Genomic DNA, 27580 nt, shown 5'->3' on the forward strand with positions numbered 1-27580 from the left:
GTTCAAACTATTGAGAAAACTTTCTCATAAATTGAATAAAATATCGAAAACTATTATATCTGTTTAAAATAATATTATTATATATAGGTTATTAGGTAGCTGATCCGAAAAAATTGAAGAGATAGGGGATCATAAAAAATCTTCCACGCTGATGATCAAATCTTAACTACGAAAGAATTATTGAACTTTTCCTTGAGACCGGTTTTTTGCCTTAAAATGACTGAACTGAAAAGTCAAAAAGTGCGCACGATGCTTTCATTTGAGGAAAACTTGCATAAAAATTATGTTGTGAACACATTTAAATTAGTGGAAGATAACAAGAAGGATAATAGTGTGGTGTCGAGGAAGGAACTGTAGAGTGGTTGGAGAGCTTCAATTTGGCTGATAGAAACAATCCAGTTTATCATGCATTTTTGGAAAATTAATTAAAAACACAAAATTTGAAGTTGGTTCCTTACATTTAAAAGTTGATCCTGGGTTCTATTAATTTTACAATTGCATTCTATGCAAAATTTTCTTATCTTTCAAATGAACAGTATAATTATTCTAAGGAGCGTACTTTCTAAATTAGAGTCAGTTCAAGACATAAAATTAGACTTAACAAAAATTCAACAATGTCCTAGTTGAGAATTGACTACATGCGTAGGATTTTTTCATCAAATATGATCCTCTATCACCTCCTGAAATATTCTATAATTTATCAGAACACTGGCTCAACGACTAGTGATGCATAGACAATCTCCTGCAAATGTAAATATTTATTCCTAGAAATTAATGGAATGAAAATACTTTGGAAAAATGATTTTACACGCAATTCTGTATGAAAAACTATACAGACGTTATTATCATATATTGTTCTCGAGATATAACAAAACGTATAGAAAATTATAATTGATAAAAATCATTTACGCATATCATGGAATCTCAACCATTATGGAATCGTTTAATTTTTATAGTTTTGGCTATGAGGGCTATGCATACCCCGTAACTATAAAAGTTCGATCATAGGAAATAGTTGGTCATTCACAATTTACGTGAGATATTTTTATAATACAGATTTCACTGAAGAAGATCCATGATATGAGAGAAAATATATGAACGTTTGCCTGGGCAGCACTCTCAGGCTTCTCAATCCGTTTATTGATAAATACGGAGAGAAAATTCTTCCTGTCCACGTGGACTCAGTCTATACCCCCTCTCCCCTCTCCGTGGACAAGAGTGGACATTTTCTTACCCCCTACCCTCCCTAAAGTTGTCCACGTGGTATGTGGACAGCCCCTAGTGGGGGCAAATTGGTCATAGGGGGCAAAGTGGTCACCTGCATGTTTGGTAGTAAAACTATTGACTATAGAAGCCGTGTTGATAATCTGCTTATGTTCGAAGCATTTAATGACTTTTGAGTCACCCTGTTCTTCAGTAGAGCTGTCGCATGTCAAAATATAAATAAAAACAGAAATTGCTCTCCCGATAGTCATTCGGCCGTAGTTCTGTGCGCATGGTATCTAAGAAATTTCTCGTGAAATTTATTTTATTCAATTTGATATGTTGGACAAATCATCAGTTTGGGCGACTGTTCACATATTCTAGGAGAGATGAACAGATATTTTGTTTAATCTCAGCGATTAATTACCATAGAAATTTCTTTGATGTTTGGGGGCAAAGTGGTCATAGGTGAATAACGACTAACAATGATCTGTTTACTAAAGCTGATATACCTCATCACATTCTGCTCTTGAAGAGGTTCCTTTTGTGGCTTTGACCTTTGGAAAATATGCCACTCATACTAAATCAAGCTTCATTATGCGTTATGTGTTTCTTACTACGTTTTTGTATGCATGAGAAAATTTAAATTGGGACTATAGGTGAATAAGCCAAGCTTATTTCAAACATGTACCTACTATATCAAATATTATTTGAACAAATTTGGACGAAAAAAGCGCATAAATCTATCCCATTAAGCTTTATATGTGCCGGTGACCACTTTGCCTCCAAGCAAAAAAAAATTTGATTTTTCACCTTTTTTTCTAATGATGAAACATGTCCTTTTTTGATTTTTTATAGAAAAAGGCGTTGGCTATCTTGAACAACAATGAGTTAAACTATAGTATTCTTCGAAAATCGCAAATTGAAGTGGTATGTGGACGCTGGAAATGGGCATGTTCCTTAGGGTGACCACTATGCCCCCACTTCCCCTAGATGATTATTTCCAAACCTATCTTTCAATTGTCTGCCGGTTTCTAACCGTTGGCTTATTTTTTTTTCTTTTACGATTTGAACACATTTGAACCTCATTAAATGTAATTGCTCGTTCATGTTGTTGATCAAAATATTATGTTGATCATTATACACAATTATTATTTTGCAATTTTGAAGCTTTCACTTTCAATGTTGAATTGAGTTTGTTCTGATTCAACTCTTTCTTGTCGCTTGCAATTCCACACCTCTTCATCAGTATGCACTTTACAATTGATCAGTATTTCTTAATTGGCCTAAGCTACGTGTATTAGTCGAATTTCACTCCTTTGGAACCATAGAACCAGTTTGTATAAAACAGATTACTAAAAAGACTAAAAAGGCAATCAACCACATGCTGCCCCAAAAAAAGGAACAACCTCTTCTGGAAGCCCTCAGATTGGTTGCCAAACGAAGTACTTTTTTAGGAACTTGGACCCCTTTTTTGTTTTGTCGTGACCAGCGTTGCCAATGTTCCAGTTTAAACTGGATTCTTCCAGTTTTTTTCCTCTATCCAGTCTATAACATCTGATGTTCATACAAACTCAAAGCCAGCATAGCACGCAGGTTCTATGAACCATTTTGGGTAAAGATTTTTTGTTATGAACATTGCACCAGTTGGGTTGGAATGGTAGATCATGGTCTGAACATGATCTGAACTTCAGAATGTTTTGGAGGACCTAGAACATATAATATTTATATAAACTCAAAGACAGTGTAGGCGTAGGATCCTCACGCACTGCGCCCTCGCCATATTGAACTCACTGAAAATGAAAAATGAACTGAAAAATTAATTTATGCATAATGGATTCATTTTTCAAAAAATTGGTAAAAATGAAGCACACATATAAAAAAAACTGGATAAAACTTGACAATATTTTTTAAAAAACTGAAGGTTTTAGGGTTTAACTGCCCTAAAACCTTCAGTTTTTTTAAAAATATTGTCCAGTTTTATCCAGTTTTTATTATATGTGTGCTTCATTTTTACCAATTTTTTGAAAAATGAATCCATTATGCATAAATTAATTTTTCAGTTCATTTTTCATTTTCAGTGAGTTCAATATGGTGAGGGCGCAGTGCATGAGGATCCTACGCCTACACTGTCTTTGAGTTTATATAAATATTATATGTTCTAGGTCCTCCAAAACATTCTGAAGTTCAGATCATGTTCAGACCATGATCTACCATTCCAACCCAACTGGTGCAATGTTCATAACAAAAAATCTTTACCCAAAATGGTTCATAGAACCCGCGTGCTATGCTGGCTTTGAGTTTGTATGAACATCAGATGTTATAGGTCCTCAAAATCATTTCAAAGTTCAAAAGAACATAGGGTCAATGTGCTCCATTGACTTCAATTGATTAGAATATGAAACCCAAGCAATTTTGCTTCCGTTTACATCAGTCGACCATTCGAAGAAATGAAATCTCATGTGTCACTACATGGGGCAAAGATTATTTTTGAGTCCTTTTGAGTTATCTTTGGGAAACCTGAAAAGATAACCGAAAGAACTCCAAAACCAATCGGACCGACGATACATTCCATTATTCATCTATATCAAACTTTAATCTCGAAGAACGAGAGTTATATTTTGGAAACCTGAGAAACCGAGAAAACAATCCTCCCGGAGATATGTGTCATTACATATTGAGCGTTCGCTTTATAGAAATTTCATCACGACGGAGGTGAGTTATCTTTTGGTAATCTGAGAAGGTAACCGAAAAAACTTTTCCCGGCGATATGTTCCGTTATCAATCGCCCGTACTCTGTATCGAACTTCAATCGCGACGACGGAGAGTTATCTTCATTAACGTAATAGCTATGGATAACAGCTATTTCAACCGTCCTTCTCAAGGACTTTGGACCCTCTGGCCCGGTTGTCAATAGTTTCAAGTTCTTTTCTGGACATGCTATAGAGGTTTATCATTCGTAGGCGGAGTCTCTTTTATTCCACATTCTTCGTGAGTGCGAAAAAGAAAGCAACGAAGATGGTTAAAAGAAACACTACAGAAATGTCAAAATTCGAGTTAGAAGGAAAAGAACAGACGATTGAGGTGAGGTTCGATGAAGTGATTTATAACCAGGAACCGTGTCCTCATGCACCACAATTGATAACACTGTTGAGCAACAAATACGAGATTTTTCAAATTTTATACAAATAAAACCCCATTTTCTGGAGGAAAAGATCATCAAATATTGTTTCGCAGAAATGTTCGCGTGGTGGGAAACGTTATTTTTATCTGCTCGAATGATTAATTAATGGTTCATTTCGCTATTTAATGAACTACATATAGATACTACACGATGCTTTGAAGTAAATTCTATTTCGCAAGCACTGGAATTGGTAAAAAATGACTTTTGATAAATCAAAGCCGAACTTTTTAAAATAAAACGATTTTTCAGGATCCAGTTTTTGTTCCAGTTTTTTTTAAGAGCAATCTTCCAGTTTTTTTGAAAAATATTATGGGCAACCCATGTCGTGACACAAGGTTTCAAATTCATGTCCTGTTTTCTGCGCTTTCCTACCATTTCTGGGTTTCCTTTCAAAGATCAAACGTTCCAGGATATCAAATGCACTGAAGATTTGGGGTTTTTGACGTAAAACTACTTCTTTCATTGAGGGTGCCAAATCAGAAAACAGGTCACGTCTATATGAAATATAGTTAACGTTAATAACTATTTTTAACGCGGACAGATTCTGTTCTGCTCATTTGTGAGCTTACCTACCCGTGCCGTCGTTAACGAGCAACTTATCGACGAGCAACGAAGAGGAATATTTGCTAGAGTATAAATATTGGATCTCTGCTGAGGCAAACTTTTAGTCTCGTTTCTTACTCGAAGCAATGAACATCGTTTGTTCTTCCTTGTTTTGCGTCGTCAGATGTTTTCGTTTCGGACTGAGCTGTAGACGCGAACAAATTACTCAATCGCTGATGTATCTGACATTGCAATCATTACATCGAACTGACGCCATTGCATTAAGGTTGTGAACAACACAATTGTGTGGGGAACCATCAAGCTAGGCTATCATCGGCTCCCCAAAAAATAAAAGTTCTGAAATTTCGTATGATTTGGTTTCGCATGACGGTAGCAAAACTCTTTCCACAAAGGATGACAGCTAATTTAATCTAGACCGGTGATATTAAAAGAAAGGGCTTCTGTTGAGAAGAGCGCAAAACGGAGATGTGTGTGTGTGTGTGTGTGTGTATATTTAGTTAATATAAGCCATCGATATATGGATATTTGTGTGTGTACTTGCGTGCTTCATAACCTGTACGTAAAAAATAGTACATCTTCGCTACCCTGAAACCCCATTTGTATCTGCTCTCGTGTGCATTGGTCCTGTAGCAATGCAACAATCGCCTAATTTTTTGATGCTATGATGAACGATTGTTTGGTGCAATTTATGCAGTCGTGCTGATAAATATAAACAAGGAGGGGAGATAGCGAGAGGGAAATATTTGCGCTAGGGTATGAAATCTCTGCTGAGGCAAATATTCTGTATTTTTCATTACTCCAAGCAGTTAACATCGCTTGTTTTCCGTCGTCAGAGGGGTTTCATTGGTGTCTTTGACATTGTATCAATGCATTGAACTGACGCTACAGCGAAGCAGGCGTTATGCGCCAAATAATTACTAATCTAGACCACCGTGAATGTCGTACTGGAATGCTATGAGATATTTGGGTAATGCCAGTAGTATTAACAGAAGCTTTTATTTTGAGAATGGCGCAAAAATGATGAGAAGTGTTTATATTCCTAGTCGTTTCAAGCCATCCATGAATGGTTCTGTATGCATGCTATGTTGAACGCTTATTTGGTGCTGGTTGATTTGCGTTGTACGAACGATGTCCAGTGTGATTCCACAGAGGCAATACTAAACAACATGTAGCAAAATATTTGATACACGCCAGTATTGACATTGTTGTTGTTTTCATGCGGTGCCAAAGGTAGATTGATATAGTTATGAGATGTGGAATAATGGTACTGGTGCAACAAGTATATAATCGGCTGTAGCCGAGTGTATGTCAATTGCGAAAAAGGTCACCGAAATAGCGTTCGAGATGAATTTTCAATGCATTGACATGGAAAAATTGCGACATACGATCAGCTAGCGTATTGTTCTGCGAGGACAAGAATTAATCATCAATCAATTATCGTCAACTGATTCCACAATAAATTTCAGGGCGACCAAACCATTCTACTAAATAGTTATTTCTAAAATTTCGCAGCATTATAAAATAATATACGAAGTTATAAACAAGCGACTTGAATTAAATTACAGCGTAGTTCTAAGTCAACAATGCGGTCGTGTCTTGGACAAAACATCCTGCGTTTTTTTATGACCGATATGTTACGTTACGACGATGTAAGCAAACGACCTTATTCTCCAAACAAATGCTTACTGTGATTTTATCCACTCTCAAGGTATTCCAGTGGAATTAAGAAAATTAAAAATGCTAGGAAGATCTGAAAATTTCATCACCAATGCCTTGAAGCCAGGAAAAAGACGGAAACGCGTGGCAAGCTTAGGGAAACCACACCGAGAACTCCCCATCGTATAGTATGTCTGGCGAAAGCTGATTCATTTGCGTCGTCTAGAACCATTAGCTCCCAAATTGACAACATCGTAAGTGCTAGAACAGTTCGTCGACGATTGGAAGAAGGGAAACTACTCGGGCCACTATTGAGAAGAAAGTATTTGCAGATAAGGAAACAATTTGATTCGAGCCATCGTACCTGGCAAAGATCAGTAGAAGTTACGAAAAAGTGACGGAACATTTTGTAGAGCGACGAAACTAAGATAACATTATTTGGTTTTGATTTCCAATGGAATGTTCGGCGACCTGCAAGAAAAGAATTACGTACTCGCTTCACGAAGAAAACTGTGAAAAATGGTGGTTGCAATATCATGGTTTGGGGTTGAACACAATGAATGCTGTCGATTACAAGGCATTTATGGAGGAGGTGATGCTTTCTTACGCGTAAGAAAACATGCCTCTCATATGGCTTCACCAGCAAGATAACGACCCCAAACATACATCGAAACTGATAAAATCGTGGTTTGATACAAATACAGTATCAGTAAACCAGATAGAAACCCTCTGGAATGAGTTGAAGAAAAGATGATCAGGGCAGTATTTCTAGAGCAAGGATCAACTTTGGGAGAAAATGCAGGAAGAATGGTATTCAGTACAATTGAAAACATGTCTGATATTTGTAGACTCTTTGCCCAGAAGAGTACATAAAGTGCTTCAAAATATTGGTGGTTACAGTGATGTTTCTGAATCCGGACGCTTTTTAATCCGCATACTTTTTCATTACATTCAATATCATGCCTAAACCATGGCATTTTTTGCACGTTGAATTAATGTGACTGATAGTTACTACAGGGAAACTTCGATATAACGTACCCTCGATATAACGTCACTCGATATAACGTACACATTTTCAAAGTCCAAAGGAATAATTTTTTGAATATTGTTTTTTCTGAAAGAACAATATATTATCTGTATGTTGATACTGAAGCTTCATTTGTACTATTAACCAATCTCGATGTACAACTGTTTTGTGATTCCGGATTCGAAATGAATCAAATTTTAATCAATAGTATTAAGGGAAACATCATGAGAAAGGTTGGCTTCGTCTTCTAGTTGAATTTATTCATTAACCTTACTCAAACAGCAATACAATAAAGTAATATAAGCTACATTTCTGAGTTATTTATCATGCTTCGATATAACGTACAATTCGATACAACGTACAATTTTGAAAGTAAAATGTACGTTATATCGAAGTTACCCTGTATTGTGTCAATTTAGTATTGTGAATAAAAAGCACATTCAGAAAATGCTTTTAAATCGGGACGGTCAAAAGTTGACGATTAAATTTCTCATTAAAGGAGTTGCATAATGGTATGTTAGAAGACTTAGTATGGAGAATGGAGAGTGGAGCAAAGATTTTCAACCCGGGAAACCGCAAAACTCTTCGGTATACAGCTCGGGGTCATTTATATGACCCGTTTGTATGTACGTGGGTAACTTTGTAACTTTGTCTGTAGCGCTGTCCCACATTAATAGAAATTTAACCCACTTCCTGTTGACCGATTGATCTGAATTTTGGAACACACATCTCTGCAGTTATTATAAAACTACGTATTTCATTATCTTGAAAATCCAAAATGGCGGTCGCTATAAAATGGCGGTTTTCATATTTTCTCTAAACCCCAACAATATGGGTATAAAACGAAAGGGTTTGACTGGTAGAACACAGTTATTTATGAAAAATTCAAATCCAAAATGGCCGCCAGCATAAAATGGCGCCATATACATTTTTCCAAACCTTATCAATATGGGTATCAAATGAAAGGGCTTGATTAGTAGAATACAATTATTGATGAAAAAGGTGGATTCAAGATGGCGGTCGCTACAAAATGGTGGACAACATATTTTCTCAGAACCCCATCAATATGGGTGTCAAACGAAATAAATTGACTAGTAGAACACAGTTGTTCATGAAAAATGCAAATCCAAAATGGCCGCCACCACAAAATGTTTTGAACAAAATATTTTTTTCAACAGGCCAGGTTGACTATTTGAACACAAATCCAAAATGAGCCACGTCAAATTTCCATTTGCTACAGTAAGATGTTTCATTACATGTGCCTAGATTTCATTTTAGTCTCATAAATGCCCTAGATTAATGATGAAAGGGGTGTGGTAACTACTAACTGCTACTTGCCTTATTATTTTCTAGTTTTTAGTTCATCATCTGTACTATTATTATTATGTTTAATCACAATGAAACCGTTGAACTTAAAAAGTGTTTTTACTTATTTATTTTTTTAGTTCTTAGTACATTATCTGTATCATTAGTATATTTCTCTACAATAAAACCGTTCAATAATTTCTTTAAAATTTTTGATTTGCATTTTTCATAAATAACCGTGTTCTACTAGTCGATCTCTTTCGTTCGATACCCATATTTATGGGGTTTTGAGAAAATATGTAATCCGCCATTTTGTAGCGGCCGCCACCTTGGATTTACATTTTTCATAAATTACTGTATTGTACTAATCAAGCCCTTTCATTTGATACTCATATTGATAGGATTTTGAATATATATGTAGTGGTCATCTTGTAAAAATACAATAAATAATTGAATCAATAAAAAAAATTGTACCAAACGTGTTTCCATTTAGGCCCGCTACTTATGACGCACCCGTTAATAAGTACTACAAGAATTAATAAATAATTTCTCTCAAAGAATTGCAAAGAAAACAAGTGTCCGGATTTAAAAGCAAAAGTGTTCGGATTTAAAATCACGACACGACACGAATATAGTCAACAGCTTCTCAAACCGTTCTCTAGCCAATTTTTGATCGGAATCAATGACGGAAGGATCAAGAGAGAATACGGCTTTCGTTGATGGATACATCAACGCTTCATCAGATTTAAACTCAGTGTTTCGTACCCACACGAAGGATTTGAAGGATTTGTCTGTCGTAAAATTTACACCCATCCTTGGATGAACCGTGTAAAATGTGCAATTCGAATCTACCCAAATACAATAGTTTTTCTTCTCAACTTTGAAAGTTCATGTTGGTGTCATCGACACCAGAAGAAGTTAGTTCAAAGATATATATCCCTTCTTTAAAAAATGCAAGTTGATCTGCGGCTTGACAACGTACCAAGAGCATTGACGTCAGGTAACGATTTACCATGAATACTGTCAGGAAACATTCTTCTCAATACAGCTTTGTCTTTTTAAGCAGCGCGGATAGATTTGTGACACAGAATTGTTTCCTGACACCACAGGATCTCAGTTATGATAGTATGGTTTTTAAGCATGAATTTATCGATAGTTTTTGAAGGAGGAAAATTGTTGAACTGTTTCATAAATATGAATAATTTGCTGATACCATTGCCGTGAATACAATGTTTCCAAAATTCCAAAGTCCATACAAGCTTCCGCACGGTTTCACTTGAAATATGGTTGGTATGGTTGGTCTACAAACCAGCATGATCCTTTTCTGTGAAAAAAAGTGGTTCAAGAATCTCAGGTGCCAGGTGCTCAGTTGCCTCGATTTCACTTTAAAAATATTCATCGCAAATCATATCCCCTTCTTCCTCTCGTCCTCTTTTGTGCTACTAGGCAAAGCACTGTGCACAAGCCGACAAAGATATATTAACGCCAAAAATAGTCTCTTGATGAGATTTTAGCGCACTGTGCTGATTTCACAAATATGAAGAATGTAAACCTGCGAAATAGTGCGTTCTTTGATATTGGGAGATATTCTCTATCCAACTCCTGATTGAAAATTCCGTATTGCCCACCATTCGACTCATCGTTATTGGCACTATTCGCTCGTAATCCATCTCAAATCATTATCCAAACATCGTTTTTTGCTAGTCTAGGCTTCATTCAGATTGGTAGCAGAAGAGAAACAGAGAAAATATACTCCTCTCTTGCGCTGGCAGAGAGAATATGTTCCATCCACAGCGCAATCATGACTTTGTGGATTTTCGAGCTGGCACCCGCTTATATACAGATTTGTGCGATATCAATAGTCTGTTTTCAAAGCCATTTTTGAGCTATTGAAACAAGTTTTTGGATAAAAAAACGAGCATATAACTCGTAGACATTTTATCTTTCGAATGGAGTGATTATCATACCATTTCGTTCGTCCGAAAAAAGATATTAACGCTCCAATTAATCTCGTTTTTCCAATGTAACGTAGAAATAAAAGACGTAGTCCTACGTCCGTGTGCCCGGATTTATTTCCTGTTCGACTATTGCTGAAAAGATGTAGGCGGCAATGTTTTTACTTAGAAGTTGAAAGCTTTCTCGGTTTGATTACCCTCGCGGATGAATCCAATTTACACAATCCTGACAGATCCAAGCGCTTATGAATGCTAGCCAATTCCATTTCGGAGTTTTTTCTCTACCGAAAACACCCTACATGATTCAGCAGGTCGCGAAACGAAATCGGTAAAACGTTAGCCTTCCCCAAAAATGCCATCCTTCTTCGGGAAGGCGTAACTGCACACGCAGAAATGATTTACGCCTATTCCACAGCTAGCTAGCTGGAAGGGCGTCGTTTCGTAGGTGGTTGCTAGATTCGACCCTAGAGTTCTGACCAACCAATCGAGGGAACTGGCATTCCCCCGCCCCCTTGAGTGGGCACCCGCAGCTCGGACATGTTAAGCTTTTTCCATTTATTTATGGTTCGGGTCGGGAATGATGACGTCGCAAATGGTCGTAGGCGGTTTGGCAAGCCTAGCGAAATGTTTTATTGTTATTTCCTTTAATGTTTCACTTTAAGCGTGCCTCCGATGGCAATGTATCAAATGCGGTGGAATTTACGACTGTATCAATTTGGGTGTAACATATTTGTTCGGCTTAGTAAACGGTCGTAGTTTTTTTTTCTTCAATTTTTCGTTTTATCGTTCTTTAGAACAATTTTAGTATTTTTATGGCTCCCTGCTATTTCGGTTCAGCGAAGAAATATTTTAAAGTAAATTCGCGTCCCTATAATCCAACCATTGATGCAGAAACTCGATTGTGTAGTGCAAGTGCATTCCGAACCGTGCATCATGAACTGAAACAGCGTCAACATGTGCCGAAGGCACAGCATCCTCAGTATGTTCCCACCTATAGTTTGTTTGCAAACAGGCAATTAGAATTTCGGCAAACAGCACCGTGCCAACAAAATAACGTCAAACCGGTTGCTCGCAGCCTTTTTAATATAGTTCTGTATCCGAAGGAGTAAACATTTCCTCCACCCCGAATTCCGGTACGGATTGTTGGCTACCATCGTTGCGTGGCTGCGAGCGGTCCAATTTATTATCTGCTATTGTTTTCTCGTTTTTCCGACCGATGTTGAAATGAAGGTAGAATAGAAAAAAAACGAATCCGGCGAGCATATACACTCGCTCGCTCAATCTTTCCACCATCTCGTTAAGGCCGAGCGCCGAAGAAGAAAAACAAGCATCCTTTGTCCAGGATATCAATAGAAAGCTAGAAGCGTGGGGGTTGGAGGTTAGCGGGGTTGGGGGAGTCTGGAAAGGGCGATTGGAAAAGTCGAATGCTCGCCGCTTTCTTTCCACTGTTGTTACTGATGTGCACAGATTGGCTAGCGAAGTGGAGCAGCAAAGAAGAAAAAAATGAATCAAGAAAACAAAATAAAAATAAAACTAGCGCTATACTAAAAGCGTCGAGGTTGATGTTTTCTCTGCAAAACGGGGTCCTTTAGGATGATTTTAGCAGCTAGAGCTGAGTGTTTCCGGGGAAATCAGTGCTGGCAAGTGGCGAAATAGTGTTACAGCTATTAATTTGCATTGTTCCACTGTTGATGTTATGTAAACACTTTCTCGATAAATCTTCTGGGACGTAAGCGGCAACTTGTTCGCTACCAGGAACTCCGGGGCAAAATATCCTCAACATGCTAAGATCTTTGGGATTATATAAAATCAATTGTGATAAGCTGTACGTATAGTATCGGACATAAATAAGCATCAATCCATGGGAACGAATTCTTGAGCTTCTTTCTAGACAGTTCTTGTCGTCACCTATAATGACCAAATCTGAACAACTAATTTTTTTTTTAAATTCATAACTCGACTATCTCTTGATAGATCACAGAAATGATTGCATCAATCGATTAAATATAATTCTACGCACTTATAAAAAAAATTAAACTAACAATTCAAGAAGTGAAAAATGTCGATCATCATCTAAACAAAAATTCCTGTGTTTCTCAAAATCTACCATCAAACATTGGCATCTCACATAGCCACGAGGCACAACTCACGGGTAAGCCTATTTTTGAAGACAACTTTATATTATAATGAAAAGTTGCAATAGAAAAGTCGCAAATGTATCGACAAATGGTTGCATAAAAATCGGAAATACGTGTTTCAAGTAATTGAATAACATTATGTGAAAATTTTCATTCAAATTTTGACATTTTAAAACTTGTTTCGTGTCTTCTAATCTGATAGAGATTACACTAACGAGTTTGGGACCCAGATTATGGCCCCGGTACCACTGCACAATGGTCCAGGAGATGCATTTGAGTGAAAATTAGCATTTAGAGCTCAACAGTTATTCTCAGGACAAACACTGTCTTCGACAAATTTGCTACATATGATAGAGCGCTCATTTTTATGTTTTAAAAAATAGGGTGACCAAAATTTTCGATGAAATAAAAAAATCTAAATTTCTTATCTTTATAGATAGAGGTAAACATAGTTCGACAATGTTGTAGCCCCAGTTATTTTGAACAACTTGGAGAACAAAGCTTTTTCTGTCTTTTAATACACTGCGATTCACAACTATAGAACCACTATGTTTTTTTCTGAGAAGTCGGTTGAATTGAATTATATAGTGTTGAATACAATAATTGTCTTCATTTATAAGACTGGCCATTTCAACTTTATTGTTGTGTTCAGGCGCGAAACATTCAAAAACCTAAAATTCCTGTTTTTCATAACTATAGAACCAAATGGAAAAACTCTCACTCCTTTACAAAATTGTATCTCATTCCACGCAGAGGATACTGCTCGTTTAAGGTCTTCAAATCACTCATACTGCTTGTAAGCTGCATCTACTATTCATCCGACTACTTCTCATAAGTTCCTGACAGGGTTTTGATTTGGTAAACAAGCTGACTAGTCCAGAACTTGAAGCTCCTATTCATTAAACCATGCCATGACCTTCTGGATTTTATGAATTGATGCCAAATTACCTAATTATCATATTGTTTTTGATGCAAAAACAGAAGTAAATGATTCTGAAGTACTTCGTTGCACTTCTGACTGTTCATTCGTGTTGATGGTAAGCTATCTGAACCAGGAATTTTTGAAAATATTTCCCTCACACCAACAAACTGCCGCCTGCAAGGTTACGAGTTGAAAAATTAAATGACACGTTCCGTAAGTGTTAGTTTTTGGACTCGCAGCTTTAAAAATGGGGTTTGGGGAGAATTTTCCCAAAAAGGACTAGTTTAGATAGCTTACCATCAACAAGAATGAGCAATCAGAAGTGCAACGAAGTACTCTAGAATCATTTACTGCTGTTTTTGCATCAAAAACAATATGATAATTGGGTAATTTGGCATCAATTAATAATACCTGGAAGGTCATGGCGTGGTTTAATGAATAGGGGCTTCCGGTTCTGGACTAGTCAGCTTGTTTACCAAATCAAAACCTTGTCAGGAACTTATGAGAAATGATCGGACGAATAGTAGATGCAGTTTACAAGCAGTACATGTCGACAAACATGTCGCAAATTGGTCAAAACCATCCTGAATGGGTTATTTGAACTGATTGAGAACCAAAGATGATCTACGAATTAGAAACTTATTGTAATTCATGTGAAATTGACGTTAATTTTGTAAAGGAGTGAGAGTTTTTCCATCTGGTTCTATAGTTATGAAAACTGGAATTTTAGTTTTTTGAATGTTCCGCGCCTGAACACAACAATAAAGTTGAAATAGCCAGTCTTTTTAAATGAAGACAATTATTGTATTCAACACTATATACTTCAATTCAACCGACTTCTTACATATCTCTGGAAACTCAGAAAAAATGAGTGGTTCTTGTGAAACGCAGTGTATAATCGATTTAGCGCTTTTTTCTATGTTGCATCAGGGTGACCATGAAAAAACGGTTTTTTTGCTTTCACTTTTATATTTCAAATTCTACATCAAAACTGTCTTCGTACGACTTTTAGATCTTATCGATACCAACATTTTGCGATGCAGAACTTATGTCAATATGTTAGTCCTTCTTAAAGTTATTGATGTTTTTTTACCCAAAAACTCATGATTTCAATTTCAATTTACTCAAATACAGAAAATAACATAGTGTTGAAAATCACACATCATGTAAAGTGAAATATGCTCTTTCAAATTCCAATTTTTCTTTCAATAAACTTTGCTTATGTTTGCCCCAGGAAGAATAAAAAACAATTGAAGAGAGCGTATTTTTTGAGAAGAAATATCAATAACTCTGAGTGAAGTTGAGATATTGATATGTTCTGCATAGCAAAATGTTTGTATTAGCAAGCTCTAAAAGTCTTCCGAAGACAGTTTGTATATAAAATTTGAAATCTAAAAGTTAGAGCAAAAAACATTTTTTTCATGGTGACCCTAACGTAACTTACAAAAAAAGCGCTATCGGTTATTTCAAGAGATAGAAAAAAACTTTGTTGTACAAAGATGTCTCAAATAACTGGGACTACAACATTGCCGAACTATGTTTACCTCTATCTATAAAGATAAGAAAGTTAGATTTTTTTATCATCGAAAATTTTGGTCACCCTATTTTTGATAACGTAGAAAGGAGCGCTCTATCATTTCTAACAACTTTGTCTAAGACAGTTTTTGTCCGGAGAATAAATTATGCAATTAGATGCATCTCCTGGACCATTGTGCATTGTACACTGTCATCGACACAGTTTTCTTTTTTCAGACGCCATATTTATTTATTCCTTTATTTATTCATCTGCCTATTGTTGTCTTAATAAAAATATGCCAAACATGACCGGTTTTCTCGGTTAATCACTAGTTTTGCTTCTTCAAATACTCGGTAGACGAAACTTTTTTTTTGTTTTTTTCAACATTCTATACTCAGCAGGATACTTAGCCCAGCCTCCATCATGGCAGCGAAGAGTAGTGGTGGAACGTTACCACCCGATAGAAACATAACGAGAAACTTTGATTCTGATACAATGCCTTTATATACACTCTGTTCAACTTCTATAAGACCACCCTGATTCTATTTCGTTGCAACACAAACAGTAAGAATTTCAACAAGATACATTCACACATTGTTGAAGGCGTAGGATAAAGTATATTAAACGTCAATTTCGTTCAAAAGAGTTGTTTGTTTATTTATGGTGCTTAAATATGATCATTTCAGCTGTCCAGTTTCTATAAGACCATTTCAAAATTTATAAGTATTATCAATGAAAAATTTAAAACGATTTTCAACAGGATTCAAGTCTGGAAAGCAAACCGGCCAGTCCAAAAATTTGAGTTTTTGGTCCTTAATCTATTGTTTAGTTTCCTTGCTGGTATGAATAGTAGTATTGTTTTGCTGGAATGTGAATTTTTCATGACGCTATCCATGCAAAAACGGTAGGAGAGAGGATTTCAGAACATGTATTCTTCTTCTTCTTCTTCTTCAATGGCACTAACGTTCCTAGAGGAACTTCGCCGTCTCAACGTAGTATTACTTGCGTCATTTTTAATAGTACTTAGTTGAGATTTCTATGCCAAATAACACGCCTTGAATGCATTCTGAGTGGCAAGCTCTAGAATACGCGTGATTACAGTGCAAGTCGGAGGATTCAGAACATGTATGTAATCCTTAAATGATGTGAAAGCTATCTTGAGCTTTCTGGTTGCACAAAATCCCGCCCAAACCATGCACGAGCCTCCACCAAAATTCCTGGTTGAAAAATACTGTGCCTTCTTCCGTAAATCACGCCAGTACCTGTTGAAACCATCAAGACCATCCTAACTGAACTTTGTTTCGTCAGTGAAGATAAACTAACCTAGCAAAATGAATTCTTTGTCACAACATACCATGTCCCACTGTCGGTACATGTGAGTTTTGGCAAAACTCAGAAGATGAGGAGCTTTAACCTTTTAAGCCATCTTTATGTGAGGATTTTTCCCCAAAAATTGACGAATTGTCACCCGAGTAACATATGAAATGAAATATTGCTTTATTTGCATAAGCGATTTTGAGGTATTCGAAGCTGTTCTATTTCCCGCTTATCCCGGTCAGAGAGCTTCGATTTACGTGCAGCTCTCTCCTTCTTACCGTATCCTTGAGGATTCGCCAAATATTTGAGCACTACTTGATTGGATCGTCCAATCCGACGAGTAATTTCTCTGATACCAACATTCTCTTGGTGAAATGCATCGATTTGCCTTTCTTCTCTCTCCGTGAGCACTTTTCCTTTCAGCATTTTCCTGATTTATTGATCAAAACAATTAAAACAACGGAAAATGTAACTGGTCTTATAGAAACTTGACACTTGAAAAATACAAAAACATTCGCTTACGCTCAGCGCTTGCACACACACATATGAAAATCATACAGTGCATTTAAGTCACCAATACCTACACACTAGAATATAAATTGAAGCATTGGTTGTTTACAATGACACAAAGCAGCAAGATCATCACCTGATCTTATAGAAGTTGGACAGAGTGTATGGACGGCGAGTTTGGACAGGTTTACTTTCTCTAGCTTCAAGCAGCGGAAGCTAGGGGAGGTGGGGGTAAAACGGACACGTTAAGAAAAACTTAAATTATATCTTTGGAAACTCGTGTTTCCCAAAACTTTGATGCAGTTTCTTGCAATTCAATATACTGTTTTTCTACCTAATTTGTCAAATATTTTACAAAAACGTGTTTTTCAATGTTTTTTACTGAAATTAAAACAGACCGAAAAGTACAACATTGTTTTCGATGCGGGTAATATGGACTTATAGTGGGGGGAATATGGACAGGTTTGTAATATACGAAACGTAGAGGTTTATCACTTGTGAGAGGAATAGTTTTACTCAACCAAGGTCTGAATTCATCACGAAGGTCCGTTACACGATGAAAAAAAACGAATTGATCCACCTAATTGTTGTATTGTGCTTTTCTGCATTATAAACGAACAGACCTTCAACTATTCTGCTTTTAGTTCCAGTCTATCTCACTCCCACTGGCAACTGTCCGATTTACCCTACCAGTACAATTATTTCAATAATTTAAATTTTCCACTCAAAAATGAATTTATCTTTCCGTACATTCAAAAACCTAAAATTCCTGTTTTTCATAACTATAGAACCAAATGGAAAAACTCTCACTCCTTTACAAAATTGTATCTCATTCCACGCAGAGGATACTGCTCGTTTAAGGTCTTCAAATCACTCATACTGCTTGTAAGCTGCATCTACTATTCATCCGACTACTTCTCATAAGTTCCTGACAGGGTTTTGATTTGGTAAACAAGCTGACTAGTCCAGAACTTGAAGCTCCTATTCATTAAACCATGCCATGACCTTCTGGATTTTATGAATTGATGCCAAATTACCTAATTATCATATTGTTTTTGATGCAAAAACAGAAGTAAATGATTCTGAAGTACTTCGTTGCACTTCTGACTGTTCATTCGTGTTGATGGTAAGCTATCTGAACCAGGAATTTTTGAAAATATTTCCCTCACACCAACAAACTGCCGCCTGCAAGGTTACGAGTTGAAAAATTAAATGACACGTTCCGTAAGTGTTAGTTTTTGGACTCGCAGCTTTAAAAATGGGGTTTGGGGAGAATTTTCCCAAAAAGGACTAGTTTAGATAGCTTACCATCAACAAGAATGAGCAATCAGAAGTGCAACGAAGTACTCTAGAATCATTTACTGCTGTTTTTGCATCAAAAACAATATGATAATTGGGTAATTTGGCATCAATTAATAATACCTGGAAGGTCATGGCGTGGTTTAATGAATAGGGGCTTCCGGTTCTGGACTAGTCAGCTTGTTTACCAAATCAAAACCTTGTCAGGAACTTATGAGAAATGATCGGACGAATAGTAGATGCAGTTTACAAGCAGTACATGTCGACAAACATGTCGCAAATTGGTCAAAACCATCCTGAATGGGTTATTTGAACTGATTGAGAACCAAAGATGATCTACGAATTAGAAACTTATTGTAATTCATGTGAAATTGACGTTAATTTTGTAAAGGAGTGAGAGTTTTTCCATCTGGTTCTATAGTTATGAAAACTGGAATTTTAGTTTTTTGAATGTTCCGCGCCTGAACACAACAATAAAGTTGAAATAGCCAGTCTTTTTAAATGAAGACAATTATTGTATTCAACACTATATACTTCAATTCAACCGACTTCTTACATATCTCTGGAAACTCAGAAAAAATGAGTGGTTCTTGTGAAACGCAGTGTATAATCGATTTAGCGCTTTTTTCTATGTTGCATCAGGGTGACCATGAAAAAACGGTTTTTTTGCTTTCACTTTTATATTTCAAATTCTACATCAAAACTGTCTTCGTACGACTTTTAGATCTTATCGATACCAACATTTTGCGATGCAGAACTTATGTCAATATGTTAGTCCTTCTTAAAGTTATTGATGTTTTTTTACCCAAAAACTCATGATTTCAATTTCAATTTACTCAAATACAGAAAATAACATAGTGTTGAAAATCACACATCATGTAAAGTGAAATATGCTCTTTCAAATTCCAATTTTTCTTTCAATAAACTTTGCTTATGTTTGCCCCAGGAAGAATAAAAAACAATTGAAGAGAGCGTATTTTTTGAGAAGAAATATCAATAACTCTGAGTGAAGTTGAGATATTGATATGTTCTGCATAGCAAAATGTTTGTATTAGCAAGCTCTAAAAGTCTTCCGAAGACAGTTTGTATATAAAATTTGAAATCTAAAAGTTAGAGCAAAAAACATTTTTTTCATGGTGACCCTAACGTAACTTACAAAAAAAGCGCTATCGGTTATTTCAAGAGATAGAAAAAAACTTTGTTGTACAAAGATGTCTCAAATAACTGGGACTACAACATTGCCGAACTATGTTTACCTCTATCTATAAAGATAAGAAAGTTAGATTTTTTTATCATCGAAAATTTTGGTCACCCTATTTTTGATAACGTAGAAAGGAGCGCTCTATCATTTCTAACAACTTTGTCTAAGACAGTTTTTGTCCGGAGAATAAATTATGCAATTAGATGCATCTCCTGGACCATTGTGCATTGTACACTGTCATCGACACAGTTTTCTTTTTTCAGACGCCATATTTATTTATTCCTTTATTTATTCATCTGCCTATTGTTGTCTTAATAAAAATATGCCAAACATGACCGGTTTTCTCGGTTAATCACTAGTTTTGCTTCTTCAAATACTCGGTAGACGAAACTTTTTTTTTGTTTTTTTCAACATTCTATACTCAGCAGGATACTTAGCCCAGCCTCCATCATGGCAGCGAAGAGTAGTGGTGGAACGTTACCACCCGATAGAAACATAACGAGAAACTTTGATTCTGATACAATGCCTTTATATACACTCTGTTCAACTTCTATAAGACCACCCTGATTCTATTTCGTTGCAACACAAACAGTAAGAATTTCAACAAGATACATTCACACATTGTTGAAGGCGTAGGATAAAGTATATTAAACGTCAATTTCGTTCAAAAGAGTTGTTTGTTTATTTATGGTGCTTAAATATGATCATTTCAGCTGTCCAGTTTCTATAAGACCATTTCAAAATTTATAAGTATTATCAATGAAAAATTTAAAACGATTTTCAACAGGATTCAAGTCTGGAAAGCAAACCGGCCAGTCCAAAAATTTGAGTTTTTGGTCCTTAATCTATTGTTTAGTTTCCTTGCTGGTATGAATAGTAGTATTGTTTTGCTGGAATGTGAATTTTTCATGACGCTATCCATGCAAAAACGGTAGGAGAGAGGATTTCAGAACATGTATTCTTCTTCTTCTTCTTCTTCAATGGCACTAACGTTCCTAGAGGAACTTCGCCGTCTCAACGTAGTATTACTTGCGTCATTTTTAATAGTACTTAGTTGAGATTTCTATGCCAAATAACACGCCTTGAATGCATTCTGAGTGGCAAGCTCTAGAATACGCGTGATTACAGTGCAAGTCGGAGGATTCAGAACATGTATGTAATCCTTAAATGATGTGAAAGCTATCTTGAGCTTTCTGGTTGCACAAAATCCCGCCCAAACCATGCACGAGCCTCCACCAAAATTCCTGGTTGAAAAATACTGTGCCTTCTTCCGTAAATCACGCCAGTACCTGTTGAAACCATCAAGACCATCCTAACTGAACTTTGTTTCGTCAGTGAAGATAAACTAACCTAGCAAAATGAATTCTTTGTCACAACATACCATGTCCCACTGTCGGTACATGTGAGTTTTGGCAAAACTCAGAAGATGAGGAGCTTTAACCTTTTAAGCCATCTTTATGTGAGGATTTTTCCCCAAAAATTGACGAATTGTCACCCGAGTAACATATGAAATGAAATATTGCTTTATTTGCATAAGCGATTTTGAGGTATTCGAAGCTGTTCTATTTCCCGCTTATCCCGGTCAGAGAGCTTCGATTTACGTGCAGCTCTCTCCTTCTTACCGTATCCTTGAGGATTCGCCAAATATTTGAGCACTACTTGATTGGATCGTCCAATCCGACGAGTAATTTCTCTGATACCAACATTCTCTTGGTGAAATGCATCGATTTGCCTTTCTTCTCTCTCCGTGAGCACTTTTCCTTTCAGCATTTTCCTGATTTATTGATCAAAACAATTAAAACAACGGAAAATGTAACTGGTCTTATAGAAACTTGACACTTGAAAAATACAAAAACATTCGCTTACGCTCAGCGCTTGCACACACACATATGAAAATCATACAGTGCATTTAAGTCACCAATACCTACACACTAGAATATAAATTGAAGCATTGGTTGTTTACAATGACACAAAGCAGCAAGATCATCACCTGATCTTATAGAAGTTGGACAGAGTGTATGGACGGCGAGTTTGGACAGGTTTACTTTCTCTAGCTTCAAGCAGCGGAAGCTAGGGGAGGTGGGGGTAAAACGGACACGTTAAGAAAAACTTAAATTATATCTTTGGAAACTCGTGTTTCCCAAAACTTTGATGCAGTTTCTTGCAATTCAATATACTGTTTTTCTACCTAATTTGTCAAATATTTTACAAAAACGTGTTTTTCAATGTTTTTTACTGAAATTAAAACAGACCGAAAAGTACAACATTGTTTTCGATGCGGGTAATATGGACTTATAGTGGGGGGAATATGGACAGGTTTGTAATATACGAAACGTAGAGGTTTATCACTTGTGAGAGGAATAGTTTTACTCAACCAAGGTCTGAATTCATCACGAAGGTCCGTTACACGATGAAAAAAAACGAATTGATCCACCTAATTGTTGTATTGTGCTTTTCTGCATTATAAACGAACAGACCTTCAACTATTCTGCTTTTAGTTCCAGTCTATCTCACTCCCACTGGCAACTGTCCGATTTACCCTACCAGTACAATTATTTCAATAATTTAAATTTTCCACTCAAAAATGAATTTATCTTTCCGTACATACCTAATATCGCTTCTCTGTTAACTCACAATCCGAAGTATAACCATCAGCGAATTGAATTTGAAATTAAACCACTCCAAATACTAAATACCGAAGCCGCAAAAATTACATCCACACGCGGAATCATGTATGATTTTCGGTTTTTGTTTCCCTTTTCCACTTTTGATCAGTATTCATTGCCATAGGGTGGCTTAAATATTGTAGAATAACATGTAGAAGGTGTTCTCATTAACAGAAATCTGAAATTCAAAATGTAACTATACCAAACAACCACCTGTCCATATTACCCCCACTGTTCGTATTATACACGGTTCCTCTATATACGCAAATTATTAGGCGTATGAAATTACGATACTCCAACAGTAAATCTCAAAAAAAAAAAAAATTAAAAGTAATGAGAACACTTGTGTTGTGAAGATAAAAACGAGTGAAACTTAAAATTTCCCTGGAATCAACGAAGATGAGTAATGACACTCTGACGCAGATTGGTAGCAACAAAGACTACGTGCAAAAGTATCTAACGGGTGACTTTTTGCTATTTGTTTTTTTCATCGCACTGTTTTTGACAGCTTTCGTGTGTCAAAATAAAAGTTGTGTAGTTTTCATTGTCGTTTCATTATGGAAAGACGAACAATACTCACTCATTGAATTTTACAAACAAAATCAATGCTCTGCTAAAAACATGTTTTCTTTGTTTTATCGAAAAATTGTCTTTAGTGATGAAGCACATTTTCAGTTGAACGGATACGTTAAGGCAGTAGTCTAGTCTAGAAATTTGAAAAAAAACAATTGTTTTTCCTTTATTTTTCTGTAGTTTAGGCGTTTAAGAATGTACCTTAGAAAGGACTTATCGAAAATTCTATTATTTTATTTAAGAGTCTATTTATTGATGCGGTATCTAACCTGGTACGGCCATAACAATGAACTTCAAACTCGTTTTTCTCCAAACTAGTTTTTTTTTTCAAACTGGCGTACACGATATTTCGAGTTCTACTGAACCGATTCATGTCGAATTCATATGGATACAATCTGCAGGCATCTCTTTATCACATGAATCTCTAAAAATGATATTTTTAAAATTTTAATATTTTAAAAAAGTCGGGAAACGTAAGAAAAAACGTTTTAAACCGCATTTTGTTTTTCAACGGCCGCCATTTTTTCATAAAAGACTTGTTTGACTCGTCAGAGGTTCATGCGATAGCGGCATCTTGACTGATTCAGAATCTGATAGATTTTTTTTTTGTTTCAGATAACCAGCAGAGCTGGAATCGTGTACGCCATGGCACAACTTTTGACGTAGGATTACGTCTATCGGGAACATATTGGGTTACAAATTGAAAATCGAAAATCGAGCACATTATGAAAATTGTCCAATTTCAGTCATTTCATGATGGATTGATTAAATTTTTGTGTCAATCGATTTCGGCACTCCATAACAATTTTTTATATTCATTAGAATAATATATGTCATGAAACTAACTATCGAACAATTGAAAAATCTCAACCCCTATCCTAATGGAAATATCCTTGCTTCGTGAAATTTCATATTTTTTTTCAATTTTCATAAATAAAAACCAAGGTGTGTTCTCGCTTGGTAATTATCTTATATTCATTGGTGAGTTTTTTTTTCTTTATTTCATCCATAAATAACACAGGAGGCATCTCATCTAGGATCACAGAGGACGGTTTTTATCATATCTCATTCCACTTCTGCATCTTCTATCTGATACGCACCATCCAATGACTGTTTACCATACTTCTGTCATCATCACTCGGTAAAAACTAGTGGAGTGAACAAACAATACGCAACAACCAAACAAAATTGCACTTTCTAGGGCCACCAAATCATTATCAAAGATACTGCAGTTATGAATATTTTTTCTCCGTTAATTTTTTGTTCTATTGTTAAAAGATAGATGAACAAATAATGATATAATATTCTTTGTTTTATTTTTACGGAGCTCGAAAGAACGTCCGAAATTCGAGTCTCTACACTAGAATACCCCATTAGTAAGAAAACTTGCCATATTTGGTCTGATGAGCAGCCACATGCAATACAAGAGCTGCCAATCCATACCGGAAAATATACTGTTTGGTGCGGTTTGTGGTCCGGAGGAATCGTTTGCTCTTTTCTTCTTCATAGAGGAGGATAAGAACAACTTTACTGTCAATGAAGATAGATATCAGGGGATTATTTCCTACTGTTTGTCCCAAAATACATGAGCTAAACCAGGTTGACATTTGGTTTCAATGAGACAATGCCACAAGCGCTTCAAGTGCTTGACAACATTACCCGTGTTATTGGTGAGATACCAGCCGATATGCTCGAGAAAGTAATTTTCATACTTGGATTTCACGTATAGAACACTTTACACTTAGTCGTGGCAGACACCTATATATACACCATAATTTTTCTAAATTAAATAGCAAGAATTGATTTTTAACGCCCATCAACAAACTTTATATTTTTTACAATTTTCCCATGTTATCTTCACTGCAACAACAAGTATTCAGAGATCAGAAAATGGGAGCGAACCGGTCACATTGAACCAATTTTTATGCGTGACTTCAAATTCCTTTTATGGCACAATCTGTTCTATATAATAGCATGAAAAAAATAACAAATTTAAACCGTGCCCTTTAAAAAAAAAATAAAATAACACTCAAATTCTCCTCATCCACACAGATGGTCACATCGTCGTGAGGAGAAATCGAGAAATCCCCGCGTATCTGCCAACGCTTCTCCGAGAGGCTCCCCACACGACGGGATTGTCTGCACAGCGTGAGATGGGCGGAACGGAGGAACGAACGGTCGGTCAGGGGTTGAGCAGTTGAGTGCTATGAAAATCAATAAAAACATAATTAGGCGTTATCCAGCGGTGGATAGATGGAGACGCACGGCAGTTGGTGGTTTGCTAAGGTTTGCGCTCAGCAGGGGCGACTTTCTGGCAGCACCCAACAGTGGAATGAACCCTTCGTCACGGTCAGTAGATCAGCTATATCCAGCGCAGATGTTAACGTTTTTTTTTATTCGGTGGTGCGTAGATGGTTATATGATATGAGGTCGGCATTATCAGTCAATGTGATAAATGATTTCGATGTTTACTGAATGCACATTTTACGATGGATGTTTTCTTCGAAGCCACATCTGTTATTTAACTTTGAGTACACTCACCAAAAGATCACTTGTTATATTTTATTCCTCTGTGGTACACAAATCCAGTAGCATCCACGGATACAATTTCTCTCGCGAGTGTTAAACGAAAAATTATTTCCAATCCGTAGTTTTGCCCGGGCTTCACACTGACAATTGTAGCCCACAAGCTGCAGGTTATTTCCAGACAGCACTCGTTTCACAGAAATCTACCACTAAACCCCTTTTTTAGATCCAAACGAATTCAAACGAATCAATCCTGGCTCACTTGTTTTTAGCTAGTCTCCTCCAAGAGAACCACCAAAATCATCCTTATTGAAAAATGATATCACCGGAAAATTACCACACTCACAAAAAAGTTACACAGCCACTGAACCGGGGATGCCTTAGAATCGAACGCTGAGGAAGAAGATAGAAGAAAAAAAGCACAAACTGTTTGGCACAGTTCCCACCAACAGATAACAACAACACTCCAAGCCCCAAGTCAGACAGTCTGCGCTGTAGCAAATGGGAGATTTCGGCGAAAAACTGGCAAGCCTCGCCGAGTACCGATCTTGTCCCGCAGGAAAACGCACCTCAACTGATTGCGCGAGGCGAGCGGGAGTGAAAATTTTCGCTTCGGTCTGCAAGATTTTTCTTATCTCTCGCTCTCTCTCTTTCAGCATCATCCGCTCCGCTGGGTTGTGATGATGGTTCGGCTGCTGATTGTTGTTGCTGGTGCTCTCGCCTAGCATCATAGGTATTGTTTACTGTGAGTGTGTGTTGTGTGTGAGTGCTCATCGTTCGGTTTAACAAGGGTGCAGCCTAGGGGGAAGAATGGGAAAGAATCTTTGCGAAAATCCAAACTGGAATGCAAAACTGTGTGCATTAGTCCTCTGCAACTCACCATCGACAGAGTCTAAAAAAAATTTCGATAAATTATGTGCAAACCTGAATATAGTATGAGGAATAATGTTACAAAGATGAGATAAAAAGTGTAGAAACATTTTAAAATTCAATACATTATTCGCATTATAATATAATATCACCAGCTGACCCGACGAACTTCGTCCCGTCCAAAATTATTTGTTTGATTTGAATTCTTTCAAACATACACATTTTCTTACCGAGCGTACGTTCGTGGGTTCAATCGCAAAACACTCCATTGATTGATCTTTACAATTTCCATTTGGTTCTTATAATTTCCATTTATTATAAATTTCCTATTACTTCCAACAAACCTCACCACTAGGGATGACGGGGTAAGATCGCCCCACCCCTAAGAAAACCAATTTTCAGTAAAACGTCCTTCAGTATTTCCCCCTATTTGTTGTGCTACATATCATTGAGTATATAATAATCTACTACTAAAAAATATGTAACTGTTGATTGTATAACTTTTTTGGCATTTTTCCATTTATTTTTTTTTCCTTTATTGATTTAATTAGGCTCAAGTGGATAAAGAGCCACTATCAAGCAAAACATTTAAAAACTCTTTGAATATATTATAACTACATAATTATAAACTTAAGTCTAATTAGCTAAAAACATTTATTTTTGAAATGATAAAAAAATACATTTTATTTTGCTGGCGGGGTAAGAAGGCCCACCCGCGGGGTAGACAGAGCGATACTATTTTCAAACAGTTTAGTCTAATGAAAATAAAAGGAACAGTGTTGTCTAAGGTACTAGATGTTTACGGTTGTTCATAAAATACACACAAACTTCTGAAAAGGCCATCCATATTCCATGTGCAGAGTTTTTGAAAATATTCGTGAAAAATTTACCAAATTATCAGAATCTATAAGGACGATTATTCGACGACTTCCTTATGTACTTTCGGGGCATTTGTGTGTAAATGGACGAAAACTTTGTTCTGTTTACGATTTTGATATTTCGTGCGGTCAAGTATTGCAACACATGGGAACTTAATTTTCCGAATTTTCCGTCTTACCCTCAGAGTTTTCCGGAATTTTTCCGATTTTCCTCTCCGCTACAATGATCTACGGGAAGAGACGAATAAAACAAAATGAAGAAGGCTAAAA

The 27580-nt window shown here is 36.4% G+C and overlaps 1 protein-coding gene across 7 annotated transcripts in view; it reads right to left on the bottom strand.

The window, feature by feature from the left end:
* The window catches only part of LOC129780318 (probable G-protein coupled receptor 158), a 212149-nt gene extending 186028 nt beyond the window's left edge, over positions 1–26121 (bottom strand). For all 7 annotated transcript variants that reach the window (XM_055788438.1, XM_055788436.1, XM_055788435.1 and 4 more), the window contains exon 1: positions 25578–26121. The gene's annotated coding sequence lies outside the window, so the exon portion shown is untranslated. The remainder of the gene's footprint in view (positions 1–25577) is intronic.
* Positions 26122–27580: the final 1459 nt, after the last annotated feature.

The sequence above is a fragment of the Toxorhynchites rutilus genome, chromosome 3 (genome assembly GCF_029784135.1).
Source record: "Toxorhynchites rutilus septentrionalis strain SRP chromosome 3, ASM2978413v1, whole genome shotgun sequence".
In the NCBI taxonomy this organism is placed as follows: domain Eukaryota; kingdom Metazoa; phylum Arthropoda; class Insecta; order Diptera; family Culicidae; genus Toxorhynchites; species Toxorhynchites rutilus.